We start from the raw sequence: 12,970 nt of genomic DNA on the forward strand, positions 1-12,970 counted from the left end.
AAAGAAAGAAAGAAAGAAAGAAAGAAAGAAAGAAAGAAAGAAAGAAAAGTATTTGATTGTCGAATACATTTTCTCTGATCTTGTTTAAGGAAAAACATGTTTAATTAGTTGAAATTTTGGTACTGAAAGAGGGTTTCAACTGCCTCCATTTTCACCTCAAACTTTCTAATTAAGTTCTTTCCAGTTTATCTCTCAATTTAGGCAAAAGAATGAAGGCAAAGCATCCCCTGATGAGAACAGAAACTACCCCTTCTAGTAATAAGGACTGCCCTGAGCCAGCAAGACCCTGCCCATGATGATGATCCATTTGACCTTCAATGCCCACGTGCACTACCAACAAACTTCGTCTCACATTTTCCTTATATAAACCTGGAAGTATTTCCTGCACTTTGCAGATAGTCTTTGAGCCGCCAGTCTGCTGTCTTTACAGTGTTGACTTCTCTGAAATAAATTCTTTTCTTGGGGTGCCTGGGTGGCTCAGTTGGTTAACCAACTGACTCTTGATTTCAACTCAGGTCATGATCTCACAGTTTGTGAGTTTGAGCCCCACATTGAGCCCCACAATGGGCAGTGCAGACCCTGTTTGGGATTCTCTCTCTCTCTCTCTCAAAAAACATATAAATAAATAAACAAACTTAAAAAAGATAAATTTCTTTCTTGTTTCAACTCCACTCATCTCTCTGTCTTTGGATGCTGTCAGCGGCAAGTGGCCCAACTTGGTCTATGTGGGACCCTGGGAGCCAGGTGCTCTTGCATCCTGGGCACCCTGGCTACAGTACACTATTTTTGTAGAAAATTAAGGCAAAATGAAGGCAGGACTGTAAGCTTTGAGAGGGTTGGGACTGTGTCTGCTTATTTACAGCTGAGTCTCCTGTGCCTAGAACATCACTGATGCCCATAAATATAGGAGGAGGGAATGAAGACATAATGTGGCATGCACTAACCAAACATTTTACAGAAAAACAGGGCAATCCTGCCTGTACATGAAGAAAAACAGCACAAAACTTTCTGACATGTGTCACTGATTGCAGGCATGAGGCCACAAAGATAAGAGAGAATCATGATAGAAAACTGATCTGGACTTAGAACTCTGCTTACTAAAGCATTGTGGCAAAATAATAGCATTTCCAGAAAGAGTTTTTAGTTATGTGGGAAAAAAGAAATATAAATAAGTAAAATGATTCCATAAAGTTGTACACTATATAAAATGTCCTTAGAAGTAAAATAAAAATTACTCTGGGGATCTCTAGTAATGGAGGTGTCTAAATGCTTCTCTTGGATTTGTAGGGGCCAAGGGCAGGCCACACCAAGATGGGCTGCTTTAGTATAAAGATTATTTTGAGTTAAAAGCAGTCAAATGGAGCACCCATCTGGCTTAATTGGTAGAGCATGCAACTCTTGATCTCAGAGTTTGAACCTTATGTTGTGCGTTGTAAGAAGTGAGATGATTCATTTTCAGAAATACCAAATAAAAGCTGTGTTGTCTAGTAACAATAGGTTTACAACCTATTGGAAATATGTACAAACTGGCCCTCCATCCAACAATGGAGTCCCAAACCCTTAAACATTTCACTTCCTGGTTCTTCCCCTCTCCATTTTGTGGGCTTTTCACGGGCTTTGCAAGGAGCATGAGCCAAAGAACTGAAGTCTCTGAGTCACCTTAAGAAATGTACATTTGTTCCAATCAGACTACTTTTTGGCCTTACATGGGCATAGGCGACTTCTGGGTAAGGCTGTAACCTTTGTAGTACTCAGCCAATGAGGAATCAGGGGAGGGTCTTGCGTGCTAGGAGATAAATTGCCTGATGTAGCCTCCCCAAGTGTGCCTGTCCATCAGACACCTGCTCTCCCAAGAATGATGATTAAAGCCTCACTTCACCGTGCTTCGAGTCCCTTCTTTGATTGGGTCACTGGGTTTATTTCTCACAGGTGTGGAGCCTACTTAAAAAAAATCAAGACCCAGTAGATCCAGGTAAAGTTCTTTATCTCCCCCACAACTAAATAAAGAGAACTTAGAAGACCTGCTCCAGGAAGAGTACTACCTCCATAGATAACTACATTATGATATGAACTAGATGTAGAAGACAGGGAGGAACCTAGCAAGGCCTGTTTGAGCAAAGTTCTCTCTGATGTGGAGAACAAAGGGAAAAGAAAAAAAAATTAAACTTCCTTACAACTTACAGCCCTTTGACAAGTAAGTACTTGAGACAAGCAAAGTGACCTTCTTCAAGGAGCTTAGCTGCCTCAATGTTAATACTTTGCTAAAGGCAAAAGGCAACCTTAGCCTGACATTAGGCCGACCTCCAGGATCCTGAAAAAACCACTTTAGAAACTTGCTTTACTTCTACCACCCCTGACCCGCCCCCTGCCCAAGATATGTTTTAGCAATCATTCTCTAAACATAAGGCCCACTGATATACATGTGAAGGGTCTCGTGATTAAGAGTTTACTAGACAGTAGTAAATGACCTTTTCTTAACAGCAGCTAGCCCCTCAAGGTCATTTCCAGCAAGCTGGAAAGCTTGCTTTCAGGGTTCAAATTCCTTAGAGAGTTATGCCATCCCTAACCCCTCCCAGTTTGAAACTATACACTCAGTCACTCCTCACAATCTCAGTTCAGCTCTTTCTGCCCATGGGTCCCAACCTTGCACTTTAATAAAAACCACCCCCCCACCTTATTATTTTTTTTTGCAAGAAATTCTTTCTTGACCCTTCACTCCCCAACATTTCACATCACTCTCTGTCCCATTGTTTCGGAATGGCCCAGAAAACATTTGTTTACCAAATATTTACACTTTTTCATCTTCCTAAGGATTGTATTCTTCCCCTTTTGAAGAACCCGATCCCTACCCATTTCTCCTTAGTTCAGAATGACATATATACCTCATTTTGGAGGTCTTTGGAATTTAAATGTCTGTATGGATTCCCTGTAAGTACACTATTAAATTTTATTTTCTCCTGTTAATCTGTTTCGTGTCAATTTGACTCTTAGTCCCGTTAGAAGGACCTTTGAGGGGACAGGAATTCTTGCTCCTCAACAGATCATTTAGCAATGAGCTGCCAGGAGGTTAAGAGGCTGGATGGAATGAGCTTTGAATGAACTTTGTGACGTTCTCATATAGAAAAACTAAGGCACCGAGGCAGGGACTAAGTCAATTGGACACAATATATCTGTGACCCTGGCAAGTCAGGAGCTAGAGGTCCCAATCCCTAGTCTACTTTCAAGATACCAAAGAACTATTTCCAGTCAGATTTCATTTTGGGGGGTGAGGTGGCAAAAAGGAGAATGGTGATGACCTTTTCTGATTCTAGGAAGCAGGTCCAGAGGCCTGTAAGGCCATAGCCAAAGGTGATAATCCTATTTGTCATCACTCTGAATTATATCTGGGCTGTATGCATGGAGCTGACTGATGACTCATATAAAGCTTGGAGACTTTGGCATCTCCTTTACCTAGGTACAGTCAAGATTTTCTCTTGTTTTTTTTTTTCTTTAATTTTTTTAATGTATTTTGAGAGAGAGAGAGAGAGAGAGAGAGAGAGATAGCAGGGTAGGGGCAGAGAGAGAGTGAGAGAGAGAATCCCAAGCAGGGATTCTAGACAAGGGGGCTCAATCTCGTGACTAAAATCACGTGAGCTGAAATCAAGAGTTGGACACTTAACTGACTGAGCCACCCAAGTGCCCCAAGATTTTCTCGTTTTGCTATACTGAGTGATAATTGTGATTCCATCTTACTTGAATGGAGTGTGTTCTGGGGACAAGGGAGAGAGTGCTGCTTTGCACATTGTAAGTCAAGGCTGACCCTTCTATGACTATTGTTGCGTATTGGGTAAGTGCCTGTCTTCTGAGTTTCTTAGAGGGTGCATAGGAGGGAAATTCCAATGATAAAACAAAAGCAATGACTCTCAATGAGATAAAGATGTTCTCAGGCAGCCTGAGTGAAACTCTTCATGTCCTGCTGCTGGTACCTTGCCCCCAATCCCAGCCAGTTTGTCAAGTTCTGAGCTACTGCTGCAGGCCTCAAAATCCAGCCTCCAAGGCTAGAAGACTAAGGAGATGCCCTGAGGGTTAAGGCCTTTGGCATGTGTCTTCGTCAAAAATATGATCTTGGGTTCACATGGAGTGTTTTTGATGCCACAAGACCAGACTAAAGGAACAGATCAATTCTAGAAGGTGTTGGCCTTTGAGAACAGGTGTCATAAAGCAAGGATGTCCTGCTCATTTTTCTTCAAACATTTAAGAAATATTTATTAGGCACCTACTAATTGTGGCAGGAAATGTTCTCTGTCCTGGGACACATCAGTGAACTAAATTTACAGACAGAAATCTCTGCTCCATAGGCTTACATTCTTGTGGGGATGGATGAGCCCCATGAAAATTTTCACAACTTCTTTGTCACTTCCTGTCCTGCTCCTGTCATCTCCTCCAGAGATAATCTGGGAAAACCAGATGAGACTCATCACACACTTATTTTGAGCTACCTTGGGAGAAGTCATATGATGGAGGAGGGCTGCTGTGGGTCTGAGATTATGCACAGGTTTGAATTGTCTAGTGAGACAGAGAAACTAAAGGAACCCCATGAAAAACTGTTTTCTTCACTCCTTTCCCTGCTTCTGTTCTTGCTAGAATCTGCACCCTACCCCCTTACATATGCCTCACAGAACAGGTAATGTATGTCCTCCTTGTAAAGGTCAAGGAGTTAATGACCTCTTTGGAGTCTTCCAGCACAATAGATAACATCTAAGGAGTGACCAGGTGGGGTCATCATGAACCTGTTTTCCAAGACCACTGACTCATCAAGACCTGACTCCAGGGCATAAGTGACCTATGAAGAACATTTAAACACTCCTCTTTGTTCCTGGATGACTGAGAAGATATGTGCACCAGACCACAATCCTAAATAAAAACCCCAGACCCCAAGCAAGGATGAAACTCACTCACCTTTCCAGAGAGTCTCCAGGACACTCTGTATCTTCACTCTCACCATGTCTTCAATAAACTCTATTCTCACTTCCTCTTGCCTCACCTTTGATTTCTATCCTGTGCAAAGCCAAGGACCCTCTTGGCTGGTCCTGTGGTACCTTCTCTGGGTCCTTGAACCCGGCCAGCCTATATCATCTAGCTTTTTTTTTTTTTTTTTTTTTTTTACTGCTTATTGCTCACACTTTTGAATAGCATTGTCTTGCCAAGAATGACACAAGCTCCATTTTAACTGATGAGCTTGGGGTTTGAGGCCTAATATAGGCAACATTTTATAAGTCTATGGAGCAACCAACACCCCCAGATTTTTCTGGTCACCCTCCTTGCATTTGCAAAGCTGAACCAAGAAATTAGCTTTGACTGGGGTCTTGCACACCCACAGGCCTCACCCTTGTAATGTAAATAGTTGCCAGAGACCCTGTCCAAGAGTCTGGCTGCACAGTCCAGAGTGAAGACACAGACTCTGGGGGGCAGAGTTTGGTTAATTACTAAGTTATTTTTTTTTTTAGAAAGAGAGAATGTGTGAGTGGGGGAAAGGAGCAGAAGGAGAAAGGGAGAGAGACAGAGAGAGAGAGACAGAGACAGAGAAAGAGAGAGAATCTTAAGCAGGCTCCATGCTCAGGTCAAAGCCTGACTTGGGCATGATCCCATGACTATGGGATCATGACCAGAGCTGAAATCAAGAGTCAACAAACTGAGTCACTCAAGTGCCCCCTAAATTATTTCTTGCGTAATTATTTATTAAGCACCCTTGGTTTAGGTACTAGGGATGTAAGAGTGAACTTTAATGGATAAAGAGTCCTGGTCTTCATGGAAGTGACAGGTCATTGAGGGTGTGGGAAGGGTGTGGGGAGAAAAGATAAACAATGATGCTCATCAATGTCTTCTACAAATAGCACTTTTCAAATTCCAGTGTGCAATCCAATTACTTGGAGAGCTTATTAAAGCAGATTGCTGGGCTCCATGCCCAGAAACTGATTCAGTAGGTTTATGGTGGAGTCAAAGAATTTGCATTTCTAGCAAATTCTCAGGTGATACTACTTAAAATGTACTTTGCACAAATCATAGAAATCCAAGGTCACTACCTATAAGATGAAGGATTTAGTACCTTATGTGCTCCTCTAAGTATGGTTCCCCAGACTCCCTGGTGATCTTTATGAAAAGTACAGAAAGAAGTGGATTCTTGGTCCCTCCCCTAAAGGGAAGTTGTTCAGCTAATGAAAAAGAAGGGATTACTTACATATAGAGAAATGACCATGTGTTGCTATGTTAAAACCTTTAAGGAATTAAATATTGATGAGAAATAATATATTGATTGAACTAAAGGTGTTTACAATAATAACATTCAATGTTATGAGGTGGAGTTCATACACTATTGGTATGAGCATAAACAGCAATGTGTAACAAAAGCTATATTATCTTTTTAATGTTTATTTATTTGGGGTGGGGGGAGGGGCAGAGAGAGAAGGAGAGAAGGAGAATCCCAAGCAGGCTCTGAGCTGCCAGCACAGAGCCCGATGTAGGGCTCGAACACATGAGCTGTGAGATCATGACCTGAGCCAAAACCAAGATTCAGTGACACAACCAACTGAGCCGCCCAGGCACTCCATACCAAAATTCTTTACAATAATGCTTTTAATTCAGTAATTCCTCATTTGAAAATTTGTATTAACTAACAGGCAGTAAGAAACAATAGATCTCTGGGGCACCTGGGTGGTTCAGTTGGTTAAGCATCCAACTTCTGCTCAGGTCATGATCTCGTGGTCTGTGAGTTCCAGCCCTGGTGAGCTGACAGCTCAGAGCCTGAAGTCTGCTTAGCATTATCTGTCTCCCTCTCTCCGCCCCTCCCCAACTCATCCTCTCCCTCTCTCTCTCAAAAATAAAAAAAAGGAAAAAAGAAATAATAGAGCTCATATACCATCTACCCAATTTCCTCCAATGTTAACATCTCACAAACTATAGTACAATATCACCCAGGATACTGACATCAACATAATCCATAATCTTGTTCAGATATCTCATTTTACTTGTACTTATTTATGCATGTGTATATGCATATGTGTGTATTTAGAGATAAACAGTTTTATCACATTGTATAGGTTTGTGTGTCCATCACCAGTCAAGATACAGAACAATTCCATCATCACAAAGTTAAGTTATTTTGCTGTTTTATAACCACACTCACCTTGCAATGTCATAAATATTTAGCTATAAGTATGTTTCTTGTAGTAATCTTTTTAATAGGCAAAAAAAAGAAAAACAAAATAGCTTCAATATTCATTAATAGGATATTGATTACATTAATTAATGCATATCCATAAAATAAAATTACAGGGACACCTGTGTGGCTCAGTCAGTTAGGCATCCAATTCTTAATCTCAGCTCAGGTCATGATCTCACAGTTCGTTGGTTTGAGCCCCACGTTGGGCTCTGTGCTGACAGCACAGTGTCTGCTTGGGATTCTGTCTCTCTCCTTCTCTCTCCCCCTCCCCTACTCTTTCTCTCAAAACAAATAAACTTTAAAAAAACGAACAAACCATGCAAACCTTAAGTTTGATAGCACATTATCCAGCAACTTACAAAGAGGTTTATAATATATTCAGTAAAAATAATCTTGCAAGTGTATTTTTATTTTCTCCTTTTTCACTTGTTCATATTTTCTGATAGTTTTATAATTACCACATATTACTCAAAAATTGTTTTATTGTGGTAAAATATACATAACATTTTGAACGTACAGTTCAATGGTATTAAATACATTCACATTGTTGTGAAACCATCACCACTATCCATCTCCAGGACTTTTTCATCATCCCATACAAAAACTCTGTACCCATTAAACAGTAACTCTCCATTCCCCTCTCCCTCCAGATCCCGGCAAGCACTGTTCTGGTTTCTGTCTCTGGGTATTTTACTACTCCAGGCACCTCATGTAAGTGAAATCATATGATATTGTCCTTTTGTGACTGGCTTATTTCACTTAACATAACATCTTCAAGTTTCATCCATGTTGGAGCATGTACGTGATGCCACACTGATTAGTAATCCATAGGCTACCATTAGATACAAAGTCACTTATAGTAAGCCTCATATTTGTGAGATTTTTGCATATTTTTACCGTGAATTGCAATGCCAAAGGTAAGTCAAGTCTGAAGTACCAAGGCTAAACCATCTTTTGTACTGAATTCGGTGGGGGTGACCTGGTAGAAGGAAGGTTAGTTTAGGCCAGGGAAATGACATTCATGAGGACTGAAAAGTGGAGACCCACACAACACAAGTGGTGACAAGAAGCCAGTCCACCTGGCTATGCTCAGGAGCCTGAGCAGGGCAATACTGAGAAAAACACAGAAGATGCTACGGTTTGAATGTTTGTGTTACCCCCAAATTAATATGTTGAAAATCCTAATGCCAGGGGCGCCTAAGTGGCTCAGTTGGTTAAGCAACCGACTTCAGCTCAGGTCATGATCTCGCAGTCCATGAGTTCAAGCCCTGCGTCGGGCTCTGTGCTGATAGCTCAGAGCCTGGAGCCTGCTTCAGATTCTGTGTCTCCCTCTTTGCCCCTCCCCCACTCACACTCTGTCTCTCTCTCTCTCTCTCTCAAAGAATAAATAAACATTAAAAAAAAATTTAGAAAATCCTAATGCCCGATGTAATGGTATTAGGAGGTGTCCTTTAGCAGGTGCTTAGGTCATGGGGGTGGAGCACTTATGATTGGGATTTGTGCTCTTATAAGATAATGTTCCCCTTATAAGAGATATCTCAGAGAGATCCCTCATCCTTTCTGCCATCTGGGGATACAAATAGAAGTCTGTGACCTGGAAGAGGGCCCTCACCCTACCAGGCCAGCACCCTGAGCTCAGATATCCAGTCTCCAGAACCATGAGAAATAAATCTATGTTGTTTGTAAGCCACCCAACCTGTGGCACTTTTGTCAAAGCAGCCTGAATGGACACATGATAAAGGCAAAGGTTGAGGGGCAAAATGTACATATAAACAGTTTCAGCGTAAATAAGAGATGCCATTTCAAGCCAGAGGGAATTGAAGCTGATGAGATAAAACATATTCAAATTGTTGTTTAGAGAAAGAAGTACTGCTGACTTGTGCAGTTTGGATGGCAGGAGGCCGAGACAGGCATGCAGGGGAGGCACAACCTTTCCAGTTGGGTACAGATGGGTTCAAACTTGCCCTGCGAGGCTCACTGAGGCACCCACTCTCTACTGTACCAGTCAGGATTTGTTATGTAGACTGCATGCCTAGTTGAGAGAAGGAAACTGAATGTAACAAAAGGAAACTGTCAGAAAATGGAGCAGTCAGGGAAGGTCAGGATGAAGTGGAGCCTGGAGAACTTAGGAGAACCTTGCTTTTATGACCGTTGCTTGGGATTGAAGTAAAGGCAAAACCCAGGACAGATGCCGCAGCCTAGCTGGTGAGTCATGCCCTGAACACCGACTAGAGTCAAGAAGCTAGGGTGGGAGTTTACCTGCCTAGTCTTGTTCTGGTTCCTTGATATCTTCTTCACCATATAGTAAGAGAGTCAAAGGAGCTGAGAGCAGATGTGAAGAAGGGCTGGTGTTTTAGAAGAGATCCATGGGGACAATGGGAAGCTCCCCTTTTGTTTCACCCCAACCAGCCCAAGGTTATAATCCTGGCCTGGGGAATAGCTATCAGAATGGACAGGAAAAGGCAGACTCAGATGACGAGGAAAAACCACAAGATTAACAAAACATCTCACAGGGTGAAGGACTTTGGAAGCTACCTAAGGTCAACTTCTCACCTAAAGAAAACGATTACTAACATTCTTTTTTTTTTTTTTTCCCAACGTTTTTTATTTATTTTTGGGACAGAGAGAGACAGAGCATGAACGGGGGAGGGGCAGAGAGAGAGGGAGACACAGAATCGGAAACAGGCTCCAGGCTCCGAGCCATCAGCCCAGAGCCTGACACGGGGCTCGAACTCACGGACCGCGAGATCGTGACCTGGCTGAAGTCGGACGCTTAACCGACTGCGCCACCCAGGCGCCCCGATTACTAACATTCTTGAGGACCTCCTTCACATTAGGCTGTTCTAACTGCTTTAAATGTAAGTCTTTTGATTCCCTCCAGAGTCTTGGGGACATTATGACCCCTGTTTAGAGATGAGGCAGCAGAGGTTAGGCAGCCTGCCTGAGGCAGCAGATGGTGAGTGGTAGAATCTGGATCAGAACCTAGGTAGGTGCTCCATCAACACCTGTAGGTTGGCCATCAAGCAATTCTACTTTCTTTTAGGTATGAATATTTCTAGAGTCCAACTGCCCACTGAACTTCTATTCCCACATTCCTCCACTTATGCACAAAGGACAGAGCAAAATATTTCTTTCTGTTCCTATGCAGTATCCTTTTGGGTGACTAGGAACCTCTTTCTTGTACTCTGTCATTTTTCTACACTTCTGCCCATGCCCAACCTCAGGAGCCCACCCAGCTTCATCCCATCATATCATCTGTATTCAGGCCAGCAAGGGCCCGTCTGCCCCTCATGTCTGAGACTGCCAAGTCCCCTTGTCCTGGTCCTCATATTATTTCTTTTTTTAATGTTTTTTTTTTTAAACTATTTTATTATTTATTTTTGAGAGACAGAGCACAAGTCGGGGAGGAGCAGAGAGAGAGGGAGACACAGAATCCAAAGCAGACTCCAGGCTCTGAGTTGTTAGCACAGAGCCTGATGCAGGGCTCAAACTCACAAACTACAAGATCATGACCTGAGCCAAAGTCAGATGCTTAACCAACTGAGCCACCCTGGTGCCCCATCTTTTTTTTTTTAATGTTTATTTATTTATTTTGAGAGAGCGAATGGGGAAGAGGCAGAGAAAGAGGGAGAGAGAAAATCCCAAGCAGGCTCCATGCTGCCAGTGCAGAGACCAACACGGGGCTCGAACCCAGAAAACACAAAGTATGAGATCATGACCTGAGCCAAAACCAAGGGTTGGATGCTTAACTGACTGAGCCACCCAGCTGCCCCATGGTCCTGATTCTTAACAGCAGAAGGGCCATTTAAAAGATAAACCTCTGTCTTGCTAATATTGCTTGCCCTGGTTAGAAGAAAAGGAATGACCCAAACAGTCTGAAACTGGGGCCCTCTAGGCTGAAAATGAAAGTGCTAGGTACACTAAAGAAGTATATTATTATTTAAGGCAATATTATGAGTTCAGGTCTCTGGTTGGCCCATAGGGAAATTAATAAACTCTTCTTTGCCATCAGCAGCCCTCAGATTTCATGTTACAGGTGCTGGGAAACCAGGTTTCAAATACATTCAAAGTGGATAGCACATGATTCCAGTGGGTCTAGGGTCATTCAACAGAGGTGCTGGTATGTACACATTTGAGGCTTAGCAAGCTGTTTCCCTAAGATTCTTAGAGCAATTGAGAATGTCTTTTTGTTGAAATCCTCCTCCTCCTGGCAGGAATGAGAATGGAAAGAGCAAGTAGATGAGACAGGGACAGGGAACTCCAAATGACTGCACCTACCCAATGGTACAAACTCTAATCCTCAAAATTTCCTTATGTTCAGCAGAAATGCATTTTGCATTGAGTCTGCACTTTGAAGCCCACAGAGAAAGGACCTTCTCTTCCCAATGACAACCCTTTCTGAAGGAGAAAAAAAATCCCCATTTCCTTTACATATATGTGTGTGTTCATTCTACAATGCCACTTTCCAGGCCTCCATCATCCTGATCATCCTGCTCTGATTTATTCAAGTTTGCCAAAATACTTTTTAAAATATGGCACCAAGAGTTGAAAGATTATTTCCTCAGAGTAGTTAATGCTGCATACATAATGTCTGAACAAGGCAGGAGGAGACAAGAAATAGAAGTGATTTTAAGGAAGTGAGCTTGAGGACTGGAAAGATGTTATTGAAAAACTGCACATAGTGGTTCAGATGTAAGATAATTTGGGGGTGGCGATGTTTCCTGGTGGAAACAGGAAATATAGTCCTGAAGGGAGAAGAGATTAGGACTGGAGGTATAAAGAGTCTTCAGCCTAGATGTAAGCAGTGGGAGCTAATCCAATGAAGAAGGGGAAAACTCCCATTTGTGGAGGACAAGGATAATGAGGCTGTGCCAGACATTTTCCCAGGGTTAATGCCATCTAGACTGCACAATTTTTTTAAGGAATCAGCCATCATGAGGGAGAGTGAGGCTGATAAAACCTAAGTAACTTTCCCAGGGCCATTCAACCACTAAGTGAAAGGGCTGGGACTCTGACTTGGGTGAGTTGTCAGGGAGTGTGATGAGAGCCTCAAGAACTTGTTCCCAAACCAAAGGAGTCAAGTATGAATTGCTGACGAGCACAAGTGCATGAAGGTTTCCTAGGTGGTCTGTGGACCAAGTACAGATTTAGTGCTTATGAAATAATAAAGTCTACAGTTTGCTGGGAGGCTGGGTAGCACAGAGCTTAATGGTTAGGAATACAGGCTGTAAAGAGACCTGGCTTCGAATCATAGCTTTGCCCTTTGTGTATTGTGCATTCATGGGAAAATTTCTCTACTTTTCTACCTTTAGTTTCTTTGTCTACAAAAGGCTATGAATAATACCAACTTTGTAGCATTGTTACAAGGACTAAATGAGATCTAGTTTGTAATGGATATTTTCATATATCTCTGTAAGTAAAATATATATAAAGAGTATATATGAGAAATGCTTACGTCATAGGCATTCAACAAAAGATAGTTATTTCTATGTAAATTATTCATTTGTCCTTGGCACTCAACATTGAGCCCCTTTTTATTTTAATTTTTCTTAATGTTTACTTTTTTAAACAATTTTTTAACATTTATTCAGTTTTGAGAGGGGGCAGGGGCAGAGAGAGGGAGACACAGAATTCAAAACAGGCTCCAGGCTCAGACCTGCCAGCACAGAGCCTGACACAGGGCTTAAACTCACAAACCGTGAGATCATGACCTAAGCCGAAGTTGGTAGCTTAACTGACTGAGCCACCCAGGCATCCTGAGCCCCTTTATAA

At 42.2% G+C, this 12,970-nt stretch overlaps 1 protein-coding gene across 1 annotated transcript in view; it reads right to left on the reverse strand.

The window, feature by feature from the left end:
• Window positions 1-12,970, reverse strand: part of LMLN (leishmanolysin like peptidase) — a 138,432-nt gene that overhangs the window by 33,040 nt on the left and 92,422 nt on the right. The gene's annotated exons all lie outside the window — the stretch shown is intronic.

Source organism: Panthera uncia, chromosome C2 (assembly GCF_023721935.1).
Source record: "Panthera uncia isolate 11264 chromosome C2, Puncia_PCG_1.0, whole genome shotgun sequence".
Taxonomy (NCBI): Eukaryota; Metazoa; Chordata; class Mammalia; order Carnivora; family Felidae; genus Panthera; species Panthera uncia.